Below are 15,020 nucleotides of genomic sequence, written 5' to 3'. Positions count from 1 at the left end.
TCGTGTACGTTTATAAAAACATACCAACTCAACACAGAAGTCATTTTTATATTATTTTTTTTATTCATTTAATTACTTTTTTATTTTTACATTTCAGTCTCTCCTACCGACGTCATTCGCTGACTCCTGTAGGTTAAGATGTTCACAATAATACTTCTCATGTTCATAAGAACAATGTTCTTGACAACACCAAAAGAAAGAAGTTGAAGAAACAAAGTGCTTCAGTATTCAGTCTTCTCCAAACGAGTATAAATGCAAACTTTCCTGTTCAGAATGCTTGTGTGATCCAGGGATTGCTTCCGCAAGCACATAGGGCACAGGCGTAAGTTTCCCGCCTCATTTTAGGATTTTTTGACAATTTTTGAACCCTTTACTGACGTAAAGAACCAATTAATCCAAATTGTCAATTTCTGCCTAACCTTTTTGTGTGCGAGGTCGTAGAAGATATTGTAAACTTACGACCTAAAGATATGCTTCCCATAGTTCCCCGCAGCTAGAGGACATTAGCCACTGTGGTACCTATAAGTGGAAGCATCTATGTGGATGTGGCAATGGATGAGCGAACAATGTGGGAAACGGCACGGAGGCTCGCGAATATGGCGGAGAGCACAGAGGAATTTTTTTTTCTATAAGATTTTAATTCTAAATGCTTATAAGTTTTGAGTACTTGAAAGCGTTTGCACCCAAAATTATGAAGGACCTAAAAACTTAACTAATTTCTCTAGAAATGATATTCAAAATATATTTTATGAATAGAAATTTTATCCGGTGGAAGCAATTTTGCAAATATTATTCCCGTTCTTGAAAAAAAAAAAAAAATGGTAGAGGACCTTTGAACTTTACTTTTCATCAAGAGCGCATCTTACTAGGTTTGTATAATATTACTATAGTCCAACATAGCTGCTGGAGTTAACCATCCTACTAGAACTAAGAATATGTGTATATCATGTGGTACCTATTATGGTATCAGCGTCCCACACAAAGAAAATCATTTCATTAGGCCGAGGTAGGTAGCGTGTAGGAGGAAAGAGAGAGCACATTTAATATCTCTCTCTCTCTCTCTCTCTCTCTCTCTCTCTCTCTCTCTCTCTCTCTCTCTCTCTCTCTCTCTCTCTCTCTCTCTCTCTCTCTCTTTTTTTTTTTTTTTTTTTGCAAACGCCTCCTGGCGTGGGAAGAAACTTTCTTTTATTGTTAAGCCTCCTCGTATTTTCTTCCCCTTTTATGCTATTTCCTTAACGGAGGCTTGAAGTTTAGTATGATCTTGAATCAAATATACATATACAATCATAAACGCATTGAAATGCAAACACACACGCATACATAAACACATATCCATGCATGAACACACACACACACACACACACACACACACACACACACACACACACACACACACACACACACACACACACACACACACACACACACACACACACACACACACACACACACACACACACACACACACACACACACACACACACACACACACACACACACACACACACACACACACACACACACACACACACACACACACAACCACACACACACACAAAACACACAACACACACAAAACACAAACACACACACACACACACACACACACACACACACACACACACACACACACACACACACACACACACACACACACACACACACACACACACACACACACACAACCACACACACACACACAACCACACACACACAAAACACACAGCACACACAAAACACACAAAACACACGCACACACAGAATCATATACCAACACTAGCATATGCACACATAGCATACAAATGAAGCGTAAATGCAAATCTACAAAGAGGTGGAGTACACCAAGACTATTTCAATGGACGGTTTGAGGTGACCTAAAGAAAAGGAAAGGCTGGATGTCACAACATTAACTCACTCCTCTACAATACAAAAGAGTAAATACCACCAAATGAATCTCAGGTCCACGTTCATATAAGAAAACACATCTTTATGTGTGCGTATACACGCGCATACTCACACGAGTGTTGATGTTGGGACTAGCTCCGAGTGGCTGGCATTTGGTTCCCGGACCGGCCTCAATATTTTTCTTATGCAACTACATCATTCCATATGTATATATATATATATATATATATATATATATATATATATATATATATATATATATTTTATATATATATATTATTTTTCACTTCTTCTTCTTCTTCTTCTTCTTCTTCTTCTTCTTCTTCTTCTTCCTCTTTCTTCTTCTTCTTCTTCTTCTTCTTCTTCTATCTTCTTCTTTTTCTTTTTCGTTTTTTCCTTTTCTTTCTTTCTGCTTCTTCTTCTTCTTCTTTTTCGTTTTCGTTTTCTTTTTCTTTTTCTTCTTCTTCTTCTTCTTTCTTCCTTTCTTTCTTTTCTTTTCTGAAGAGATCTACAGGAAGGATGGGAGGGAAGACGAATTGATATTATCTCTTTCAAGTTGAATAAAGTAGTGCGGACTTTGTTGCAACCATATTTGTTACTATGTTACTGTACTGAATATGGTTATGACACATTATGACATAACGACCGTTTATATCGGATGTTAAAGTCTAAAGGGTGAAACTCTAGCAATAAACACTTCTGCTGACGTCATAGAATAGGCTCGAGCTCGCTTCATAGCTGACAACCCGCCGACATGCTGGCTGACAAAGCCAACTACTCCACTTGACGTTATGCGCAAATTAGGCCGAATTTTTTGGTGGTTATTTTTTTTTTTTTTTTTTTTTTTTAAGGGAGGTGAGTAATCTCAAAGGACTTCTTTCTTCCAGACAAGGCTCCTGAGGATTCTGGACTTCACCCAGACATGCCCGGAAGAAATGATGATGTCATGGGACATCTTCCTCGCTCCCTGTCACCGCCCACTTTTGTGTCCCTGAGGGCGTTCGAGGCCCAACCCACAAGCACGCCCACGAGTTCCTTCAACGGAGCCATCGCTCCTGTTTCGGAGGGGCTGTCCGCTAATAGGGGTGGCACGGTGGTCAAGTGGTTTGTCAGACTCCCTGACTTATGTTCTCTCTCTCCCCCTCTCTCTCCCCCCTCCCCCCTCTCTCTCTCTCTCTCTCTCTCTCTCTCTCTCTCTCTCTCTCTCTCTCTCTCTCTCTCTCTCTCTCTCTCTCTCTCTCTCTCTCTCTCTCTCTCTCTCTCTCTCTCTCTCTCTCTCTCTCTCTCTCTCTCTCTCTTTCTCTTCCCCTCTCCTTATTTCTTTCTTTTTAGATCTTTCTCTTTTTCTTCCTCCTTCTATCTCACGGTATATTTCACAATTTTATTCAGCTGGAGGAAGCCGTCGGCTTTTGTCCATTTCGAGTCTGTCTCGACGTAAACTTTCACAGCGTTTTTACGACTTTGTTGTTTATTTAACTGTAGCTGCTGAGGGGCTCTACTCCACCTTCTTCCACCTTCCTCCACCTTCCTCACTCCTCCCAACGCCTTTCCCGCCGCATCAACGGGGTTGAAATATACAGACATTGAGCAAGACTTGCACCATGCAACTTCTCGTCTCCTCCGTACCACACCATCCATCTCCATTCCCTACTCTACTCTCGATCCTCTTCCTCTTCTCTTCCTCTCCACCTTCCTTCCTTCCCCCCCTCCCACAATCTTCCTCACCCCTCCTCCTTCTTCTGCGTCAACCGGAACCCACTGCCTTAGATGCAATCCTGCTCAACAAAACACTCAAATGAAGCTATGGGACGCCTTGCTCGGCTCAACAATCGATACGCGTAATTTACGAGCCTTTTCTGTGGGAAGACGGGGCGGCCGCCCGCGCCCATTCAATGCGGAGTACGCCCACGCTTGACTCTGGGCACAATGAGAGAGCTGAGCACAGACTATGGTGACGATACAGGATGGGCGTGGGAGGATGGGTGGGGGTGGGTTGGGGGTGGAAGGGAGTGGGGCTGTAGTCAGCTTCTTGGTTATTTAGCTTTGAATTAGTATATTAGTCTAAAGGGTTAGGGCGTCGTTATTTGCGGCGAAGGTCGAGGGAATGGCGGTTCGAGTCCTGCCACCGGCGAAGTTGAACCAAGAGCATGGTTTATTAGATTCCACGCTACAAAGGCCTCTGTAAGAGGCACCGTCCTAGTCTCCAGATTGTGAGAGTTTGTGACGTTAAACCATATCATCACTTTTCTTTTTCGTAAGTTTCGTAAGTACCGTCCTAGTCTCCAGATTGTGACGTTAAACCATATCATCACTTTTCTTTTTCGTAAGTTTCGGAGTGTTTTATAGGGCAGGGGGAATTTTTAGCCTCTGATTTTTTTTTTTTTTGAGGGGGGGGTGTTGAGGAAAGGGCTCTGGGCCTCTATGCATTAAAGAAAAATAATTTGAGAACGCATCGCTGAGGACAATCATCACTGACCTCTTTATTATGTCGCTGTATTGTGTGAACTGTATTTTGTCGACAATGGATAGTTGTTTGGTAATCCTTAAGCAATCCTTAAGCAACATTGTTGATTTCATTGGTCAATGCATATCAGTTCTTATCAGCTAATTTTTCATCATCATGACATTAGAGGAGTTGCAAAAACAAACAAAGAAACGAACAAAAAAATAGACAAACAATTGAATAGATATACAAATATGCAAACAAATAAATATATAAACGAATAAGTGCATAAACAAATAGAAATATAGATAAATGAATAGGTAAATGATTAAATAGATGTATAGATAAATAAACAAACGGATACAAAAGTACTGTAGTCAAAGAAACTATATGAAGAATCTGCAATCAGATTCATGCCGAGGAAAAAGAAAATTATATTCCTTTAAACCAAAACTTCTCAACAATTCTTGTAAATCCCATACTATGTCCTTCTGTTCTTTAGCCTCCTGAAGAAGACATCATCAGGAATGAATTGTATCGTCAAGCCTCACTAACTACGACTTTCGGTTTGTGGTCCCAGATGTGATCCTCTGTGAGCCACTAAAGATCCACTCATGGACCACAAGCTGAGGACCATTGCTTAGTGGTGTTAGTGGTGGTGGTGTTAGTGGTGGTAGTGTTAGTGGTGGTAGTGTTAGTGGTAATATTGGTGGTGGTAGTAGTGGTGGTGGTATTAGTAGTGGTGGTGTTAGTGGTGGTGGTGTTAGTGGTGGTGGTGTTAGTGGTAGTGGTGTTAGTGGTAGTTGTGGTGGTAGTGGTGGTAGTAGTGATAGTTGTGGTGATGGTACTGGTAGTGATACCGGATTCAGTGGTGGTCGCTCTTAGCTACCATGACGCACTTTGCATATTTTGTTCTGGCTAAAACCTGACTATTTCATTCGGTGTAGGGTGGTGCTTTGTGCTGATGAGATGAAAAACTAAGCAGTAGAAACTCAGATTATTCGATTGAAAAATTGAAGCAATTAAAAAGGTTAGCAGCAATTTGTCGAACTGAATCACTTTGTTGTTCTGATGGGTGGGTTATAGAATGTACCATTTTTCTTTAATCAGTAAAAAAAGGACATTTCTGTTACACTTAGAAAATTTTGTTTTGCCTCTTGACAGTAGATTTTATTCGCCCTTTTGTCCACAGTGTCATAAAGGAGGTTATAAAATCATGTATCCCATGTTCTTTTCTTATCTCCCTTATCTATTGACCAATTTCTTTCATTAAGAAACATTTAAATCAAGAAAGACAGGAGATTGAATACCAATGTATCATTTCCATTTACAGTCGTAAAAAACATTTCTATAGTTCGAAAAAAATAAAATTAATATTTGTCAAAAATCCAAATCAACCGTAAGCAATATTTTATTCCACACAGAATGATAACAAACAACAACAAAGTTAGCTTTGTCTTTCTTTTTGCCACATTAAACTGTGGTCTTCGTTTCTTTCTTATAAGTACAAAAGCCCCCATGGGCTGCCGGTGACTGCCACGTGTCCTAACTATTCAATCACAAAGGGAATAGGCAAGTCATAGTTACAGTGAAGCTCCTCAGGGCATATTGGTCTCGTATTTCTTTTATGAATCCTATTGAGAATACTTTTCTTCTCAGATATCAACTATTACTATTACTATTACTTCTACTATTTTTGCTGCCATTTGTATTTCTGGAACTAATACTACCGTCTACTCTGCTGCCATTCCAGTTACTGTTTTTTACTAACACTATTATCATTGCTATTATTACAATTATTTACATTAATATTTACATTACAAATGTAGCTACTACAGTATCTTCTGTAATAGAAATAGGTATAAGCAGTTATACATGTGTTAATAAAAGTCCTAAAAATTAACAAATGAATAATAAGAGAAATGAATAGATAAGAATAAATAGGTGAAAGATAAGATAAAATACTTCCCAAAGAATTAAAATTAAATAAAAGGGAACAAAATAGAATAACATAAAAAATAGAAATAGAAAAAAAAAAACAACAAAAAAGCAGAGCAAAACAAAACAAGATAAAACAAAACAAAGCAAAGTAAAACAAACTCAAAAGAAAAATAGAATAAGATTGTTTAAATAGAATGAAACAAGATAGAATAGAATGAAATAAAATGAAATAAAAACAATAATACAAAATAAAACGAAATAATACAAAGTAAAACATGAGTAAAAGAAAAATAAGAAAACAAAACAAAACAAAATAAAATGTGAAGTTAAAATAAAATAAAATAAAGTAAAATAAAATAAAATAAAATAAAGTAAAATAAAATAAAATAAAATAAAACAAAATAAAATAAAATAGAATAATACCATTATTAACTAAATTTAGTTAATTTAACTGTGGAATGTCAGAAGTCATCCCGCTTCCCCTAGACTCATCCCATTTCCACACCAGCCTCCTCATTACCCCTGACATATCAGGCAACGAGGCTTCTGCTCTGTTCTGGTAAACCTCGAGGGTTCGAGAGGACTTCGGGGAACTTCGGGGACCCGATAGCCATCACCCTCGAGGGGGCCGAACTGGACACACAGAGGCAAACGCTTCGAAGGTGTCATTACACCAAACTTGGCTGTCTGGAGAAGTCACCAATTAGCGGAATTTCACACGACCGATGTTGTACTAATGGTGGTATGTGGTGGGTGGTATATGGTGGGTCGTGATAGATGGTAGATGATAAAAATGTTGGAAATGGAAATGGTGATGGTAAAGTTAAATGGTAGAAAGATTAGGAATTGTGGTCCTGGTGAATGGTGATAGAAGTGGTGCAAACAAATGATAGTAAGGGTGGTGGTGGTGAGTGTAGTGGTGAAGATGGTGGGGTTATGGGAGTGGAGGCTGAAGGTCGTGGTGGAGTAGTGGTGATGACGGTGGTGATAGTTGGGGAGATGATAAAGGTTATGGTGGTGGTGTTGCTGATGGTGATAGTGGTGATGGTAATGACGCTGGTGATAATTGTGATGACTCATGGCGATTATGGTGGTGATGGTAGTAGTGATGGTGGTAATAATGGTGGTGGTGATAGTGATGATGGTGGTAGTGATGGTGGTGATAGTGATGGTGGTGACAGTGATGGTGGTGATAGTGATGGTGATGGTAGTGATGGTGGTGGTGGCAGTGATGATAGTGATGGTATGCATGCGCGCGCGTGTGTGTATGCGTATAAAATTTCAAGTTTATGTAGTTAGATACATGCATTAGTATAAACGTAGATTTATTTGTATATTGTATATTGTACATATTTGTGCTTCATGTATATATATATATATATATATATATATATATATATATGCATACATACGTACACATGTGTATATATATACATACCTATATACTATATACAGCATGTATATACATATATAGATGCATATTCTATCTCCAACCCTACCAATTTTTCATCCTCTTTGTCTCCCAATCTTTCTATGACTGATGGACAGCAGGCAGTGATAACTAACGAAGAGGAATCTAGCTGGACGCATGTTTTGAGTGGAGTGCCGCAGGGGACAGATTTGGGTTCTATACTTTTCTTGATTTACAGTGACATAAATATTGGACCGAATAATAAGATAAGTATTTGGCTCCCGAAGTGTTGTGAATATAGGCAGTTCTCCAATGGAACTTGTGAATCGTTTTCATGAATAGAGAAGTGATGTATGGGGCTTTTAAAAATGAAAAGAAAGTAATTGAATTACAAAGTGTGGAGCATAAAGATTGTAGGGTTCTTCGAGCAGAGTGTCTCGAGGTAGAGCAAGTTCCGAGGTGAGAATGTCACTGAAATGTTACGACTCAAGTATCTTCATACTTAAGATACAAACATTGATTCTATTGAAAAATATAATAAAGAAGTGATCAAATCTATTCTTATCATTTCAACTGTTTTATGAAATGCAGTTCAAGTTAATGCAAGTCTTTATTTATTTTCACTAGTCTCAACATTTCTATTTTGTCTTCAAATATTTACTACCACTCGCTTGATCCCATATGGTTAAATGTAACTACTCAAAGGTTAAGATTTTAGGATCCATTGTATGAAAAATGTTAAGAAAGAATGGTAATAACTTTGAGCCCCCTGAAAAGATTTTTTCATTAGATTTTTACTACTAAAGTCATGCGATATCATTAACCAGAGTGACGAACTCAGACAATGAAAAAAAAAAAAAAACACGGGGGCCAGGGAGAAAGCATTTATTACGGGTTCTAGTCTTAGTTGTTAAAAGATGTATACTTTAGAGTTATATAGGGCAACGCTTATCAAAAAAAATTATAGTTATTCAGAACAAAGCTTATGACGTAGACCAACACTGTAAGACTTCATAACTTCAAAGTAAGTCACCGTTGCACCAAAATATCGGTTGTTGTGCGATGTTTATTTTCCGTGTCACTATTTGTATTTAACTCTATAGTGTTCCTGATTAACCTCTGCATTGCCGTGACGGATTTCAGACATTTCAACTGGAATGATGCCAAACGATGTTATTTAACTGAAAGACAACCCTTACTTTTATCCTGGCCGTCACAAAGCGATTTTATTCATCTATGCGGGAACCCAGTAGAAACGAAGTGTTAAACCAAATCTTAATTAACTCCTTCCTTATATGGTCGTACTCTTTCCTTTTCTTCTTACTGCCGCCAAGCTATTTCATTCATCTCCTTGGTAACGCCGCCTCGGTAGCTGAGCGTCCTAGGAGCAGGAGACCTTATGAATATTGCCAAAATAGAATCGGTCAAAAATTTGCATAAAGCAAAGCAGGGACCAAGAAATTGAATACCTTAAGAGGAGGATAAAATTAGCCTGCGTGGTGTCTTTATTATTTTTCTCTCCATAAATATTATCTATTTTTTTTTTCACTTACTATGTCTTCTAAGCAGACGTTTCTGCTTGCTCATTCACTCTCACTACCCCTTCCTCACTGACTCACTCTCACTACCCCTCGCTCACTCACTCTCACTACCCCTTGCTCACTCTCACTCATTTTCTCTCACTCTCCCTAACTTACTTTCGTTATCTCTCACTCCTATTCTCCCCCTGTGTGCTGCCTCTCACACTTACACTCCCTCACTTTCACTCTCCCTTGCTAAGTCCAATCTCACTCTCCCTCACTCACAATCCTTCAATGTCTCTCGGTAACTGTTCCACAGATACAGTACTACCTAAATCATCCACTTCCTCCACTCACACTCCAGGACTTGCCTATGCTCCCTCACCAGCTCCTTCATCCCCAACCTCAACGTTAACCTCACTCTCACCCTCTGCCCCACCCAGGCCTCACCCTCAGCTTCACCCTCAACCTCACCCCCTCACCCTCCACTCATGTGCTCGCTTATGCTGGTCTCATATCCATTTCAGATTACAACTTGTGATTTAGTTGAAGTCTTTGAGGCTACTCAGGGAGTGAGATGTAAAAAGTGGCTTTGTGGCTTTGCCAGGCGGCACTGTGTGGGCTGCGGGGCGAGTGGCGACTTCGGTGTTGGCGGCGTCGACACGGCAGCGGTAGTGGCTGTAGCCGAGTTGGCTGCTGGGGCAGTGTTTATGACCGTGGTGGCTGTGGTGGCTGTGGTGGCTGGGATGTTGGCTGAAGTTGAGTGAGGGGGCCGGTGGTAGAAGGAGATGGAGAAAGAAGAGGTAAAGAAAATTATATTGAAAGAACAACGATCCTGATGGTCCAACTCTGCTGCGGCAGTGTTTATGACCGTGGTGGCTGTGGTGGCTGTGGTGGCTGTGGTGGCTGGGATGTTGGCTGAAGTTGAGTGAGGGGGCCGGTGGTAGAAGGAGGTGGTGAAAGAAGAGGTAAAGGAAATGGTGTTGAAAGAACAACGATCCTTTTGGTCCAACTCAAGGCACCAAACCTGAGCCCCAAGACGAAACGACTTAGGGAACCTATAAACTGGAATGATGTATCCAAGGGAAAACGGCTCGAGTCCCATAATAAACACAGTATTAGATCCTTTATCATGGTCTCCCTGTTGGCCCCTTGCTCGAGACGACCTACGTTTGACCAAAACTTTTGTACTATCAAAACCTCATTGTGTTATCAGATGCCCCCCGATTCACACATTTGAACGATTTTGATCGTTGCAGTTAATAATTGCATGTGAAAAACATACCTCACTTAAAAGGAGAAATGGTAAGAAAAAATATCTTGAAACATTAAACCAATCCTCCGAGCACAAATGTCCCTGTGTAGACCAACAGCCCAACAGCCCAAATCGATTGTAGATCTAGACGGGTTAAGTGTCAGGGTGGGAGGAAGGGGAGGGCGCTTCGAGAGGGAAAAAAGGGTGGGGGGAGGGGGGGAGTAGAGCCTGGGCGTACACAAAGGTGTGAAGTGTGCAAGAGAGTATAGAAACTCCTCACAAAAGAAGAGAAACAAAGAGAGAGAGAGAAAAAAAGGAGATACGACTTAAGCCTACCGTTAACAATGCCTGCCATTCTGTCGGCGATAAGCCTGTGGCGCCAATGATACCCCGATAGTTCGGCGTATAAGGCGACCCTGCACGGAAATATAAGACGAGCACGGCGGGCAGTGCAGGTCTAAGTTGGAATAATGATATATTTCGTGACATATTGGGTGCCCAGCGTATAAGGGGCTTGTGATTGCATCACCCGAATTGGAAGATTTTTTTTTTTTTTTTTTTTGTGCAAAGACGTTCAGATGGACAGAGGCGGGAAGGACAAATTGATGCGCTGTGGTTTTGTGTATTAGACTCACCTTGGAGAGTAGAATGTCTAATCAAGCGATTATTTGGGAGAGAAATGTGTGTGTGAGGACAAAGTACGAGAGAGTAAAGTGTAAGATGACAGTGTCCGAGGTCAAAGAGAGACAGAAAGAGAGCGAGAGAGAGAAACAGACAGACAGATAGACAGACAGATAGATAGACAGACAGACAGACAGACAGGCAGACAGATAGAAAGACAGACAGACAAAGAGAGAGAGAGAGAGAGAGAGAGAGAGAGAGAGAGAGAGAGAGAGAGAGAGAGAGAGAGAGAGAGAGAGAGAGAGAGAGAGAGAGAGAGAGAGAGAGAGAGACAGACATAGAAATAGATAGATAGATAGATAGATAGATAGATAGATAGATAGATAAAGATATATATATATATATATATATATATATATATATATATATATATATATATATATATATATATATAGAGAGAGAGAGAGAGAGAGAGAGAGAGAGAGATAGAGAGAGAGAGAGAGAGAGAGAGAGAGAGAGAGAAAGAGAATTAAGCGTGAGGAATAGGAAAATGCATTAGAAATACATTAGAAATGAGTGAAATGCTTGTGAGAGGGAGAGGAAGTGGGATTTTAGAGTGCAAGGAGAAATGTTGTGTGAAGAGGGAGCAGAAGAGAGAGAACCTAACTACTAAAAGTACTTTTATGAGAAACGAAGAGAAAATGAGAAAATATCCCTCGGAAGGGAGTGGGAGGGGTAGAGGAGGTGTAAGGGATGAGGAGGTGTAAGAGGCGGTTCGACGGACACGTGTTTAAAGTGATGTGTGAAGGTGTGAACGGGGGTATTTGGGGTTTAACCAACGTGTTCGACAACCAAATACCCCGTTCACACATCACTTTAGACACGTGTCTGTCGAACCGCGTTCGACCGTGTAAACCCACTCTAAGAAATAAGTAGGTGACACAACTACAAACAGTCAACTATTTCTTATGCATGAATCAAATGGATATTTCTTTATGACCGTATAGCATCAGTGTGCTTATACACTACATATATAATTTGTTAATTATAGAAAAGGCTAATCTGCGCAGAACGAGGTTTTTACTTAGAGAGAAATAAATGAATAATTCTGTTAATTTTAGAGAGGCCTTTCTGAGGGAAGTTATGAAATATGCTATTGCAAGTGTGCCCCAGTATAAACAAATATAGAGTTGCCACGTGTGTCAAAATATCTGTCGTACCCACGTGAACGGAGGTAACGATAAAGGAAAGCAGAAACGTGGCAACATGTGACACTGTTAAGTAGATTAGGTTTATGATTTACCTAACACTTTACCCTCCTTACTTCATGCATCTGTTTCGTTGGCAATAACATTGCACCGAAGAAATGGAATTGCAGAGGTGATAAGGTGGATTTAATGATGGTAGCAGAACAAAAAGACTGTAGAAGTTTGAAGTGATCAACATTCTTAACGATATCCGTTTTCCCTAAAGAGCTCGTTTTACTCGGAACAGGCCAATAATTACCCACCTTGACAAGATTACTGGGCATTAATAACCTACTCAGCATCCCTATTAAAATGTTGGACGTTATCGTGATATCAGTGAAACTGGTTTATTTCTATTATAAACATCGCATACCGAGCGGGTTAATGCGTAGCTACTTACGACAGAGGTCGAAGTAAAGGCGGATCGATTCCTGCCACTAGCGAGTTGGACCAAGGGCATGGTTAATTAAAGTCTGTGCTACGAAATCCTCTGTAAAGGGGAGGGGGGTTCGTGACGTTAAACTGAATCATTACCGATATCACAAAGGGGAGGAGGAAGAGGAAGAAGAGAAAGATGAGGAGGACAAGACGGAGAAAGACGACAAGAATGACGAGGAAGAAAAGGACGATGTGAACAAAGAGGAAGACGAGGAGGAGGAGGAGGAGTAGGAGGAAGTAAGGAGGACATAAGTTGTACATATAACCACATATGAATCTATATATTCGTAAACATATATACATATATTTGCAAATATGTACATGCCTAAATTCACACCCACACCCACCCACACCCACACCCATACCCACACACACACACACACACACACACACACACACACACACACACACACACACACACACACATACATATATATATATATATATATATATATATATATATATATATATATATGGTATATATATACACGTGCAGTACATTTACATAAATACGAATTTGACTAACAAGATCGGATAATGCAATATACAGTTATTTGGTTTGTGTTTTCTGATTATCTTAATCCATGATAAATGAGCTATTTTTCACAAATTTTAGCTCGGTTCCTTCAACATGATGTCACACTCTATAGGCTTTGTTTTTTGCTAACGACAGACAATTCTATTCAGTTGAGGGTCAGACGAGATGGGTCTCGGTCCGTCGTGGCCCTGCCTTGTCCTGAGGTTGCCTCTTCAGCTGAATAGAATCTTCTGTTGTTGATTGGAATATCTTTAAGTTACGACGTCGTACTAAATGAACGTCGTAAAGTTAACGTTATCGTACCGCAGGGACATCGTTAAGTTAACATCGTTCCTAGGGAATGCTGTTAAGTTAACATTGTATCGAGGGTACATTGTTAAGTTAATATCACACCGAAGGGATATGGTTAAGTTAAGGACATTACATTGAAGGAATATTGTAAGGTTAATGACATCCTCCCGAAGGAACATCAAGTTAATATCGTACCGAAGAGGAGTCAGTTCAGACTTGTCTTCTTCATACCGACTATACAACCACTTTATACCATAAATCAATAACTTTCGAAACTATCTTCTCCATAACCATGCACAAATATCTTCGTAAAAATTGTTAGCTTATATCACATTTATAAAGACTCCAGACAACAGTTACTGACGCCATAAACACTTATATAACGATTTAAATCCAAAGGTGCCAAGATAAGAGGGAGGGAGGAGGGTGGAAGGGAGTGGAATATATAGGAAATGGAATGGGTGGGAGTGGTTTCTATGCCTTTTTCTTTTTGGCTACCCCCCCATGTAGGGGGAAAAAGCCTTTGGTATATGTATGTATGTATGTATGTATGTATGTATGTATGTATGTATGTATGTATGTATGTATGTATGTATGTATGTATGTATGTATGTATGTATGTATGTATGTATGTATGTATGTATGTATGTATGTATGTATGTATGTATGTATGTATGTATGTATGTATGTATGTATTACGCTTAAAGGTTTCAGATCACAATCAATGGTTTCTTTCACTCTCTTAAAACCGCGGTCATACGAGGCCCGTTTACTCACTACTACAAGCAGCGGCGACTACCAGCCACATGACAGTCGCTGCTACGGATCCAGTCACACAACCACCCGGCGATCTAGCAGTTTTTTTAGTCCCGTTCCTCTTGCGCAAAGAACAAACATGTCAAGGGTCAGGCGCCAGGTTTTAAACCGATTAGTCCGGTTAGAATCGAGTCTTTTTTTCGATAATTTTTTGTTCTTGTTGACAATGGTCAAATGGTGGTCGCTTGGTTTTACCGTGGTTGTAATGTTTTACAGTTTAAGTTATAAGAAGATATGAGAATGGAGGATACTGTAAAAAAAAAAAAAAAAAAAGGCCTACATCAAGCATTTTCATGTCCCGTACCGCCTGATATCCCTATCTATAAACTTATATAATCTTCACTTAAAACAATCAATTGTTTCAGCATTCACTACATGTTTATTAATTTTATTCCATTTGTTAACCAATCTGTTGATTAACCAGTTCTTGCTTACTTCCTTCTTAAACCATGGGGGTTATCTATAATTTGTTGATGACATGCTTATTTTTGTGTTGTTTTGATGTTTTCTTAAATGTGTAAATAAGATGCAATATATGGGGAAGTCGGAATAATGCTATGAACTAACACGCTAAAGTGGTACCTGCATAGAAAA

The sequence above is a fragment of the Oratosquilla oratoria genome, chromosome 6, assembly GCF_046742065.1.
Source record: "Oratosquilla oratoria isolate Oo_2021 chromosome 6, ASM4674206v1, whole genome shotgun sequence".
Taxonomy (NCBI): domain Eukaryota; kingdom Metazoa; phylum Arthropoda; class Malacostraca; order Stomatopoda; family Squillidae; genus Oratosquilla; species Oratosquilla oratoria.
The sequence above is the reverse complement of the archived record's forward strand: the minus strand, read 5'-3'. Positions refer to the sequence as shown.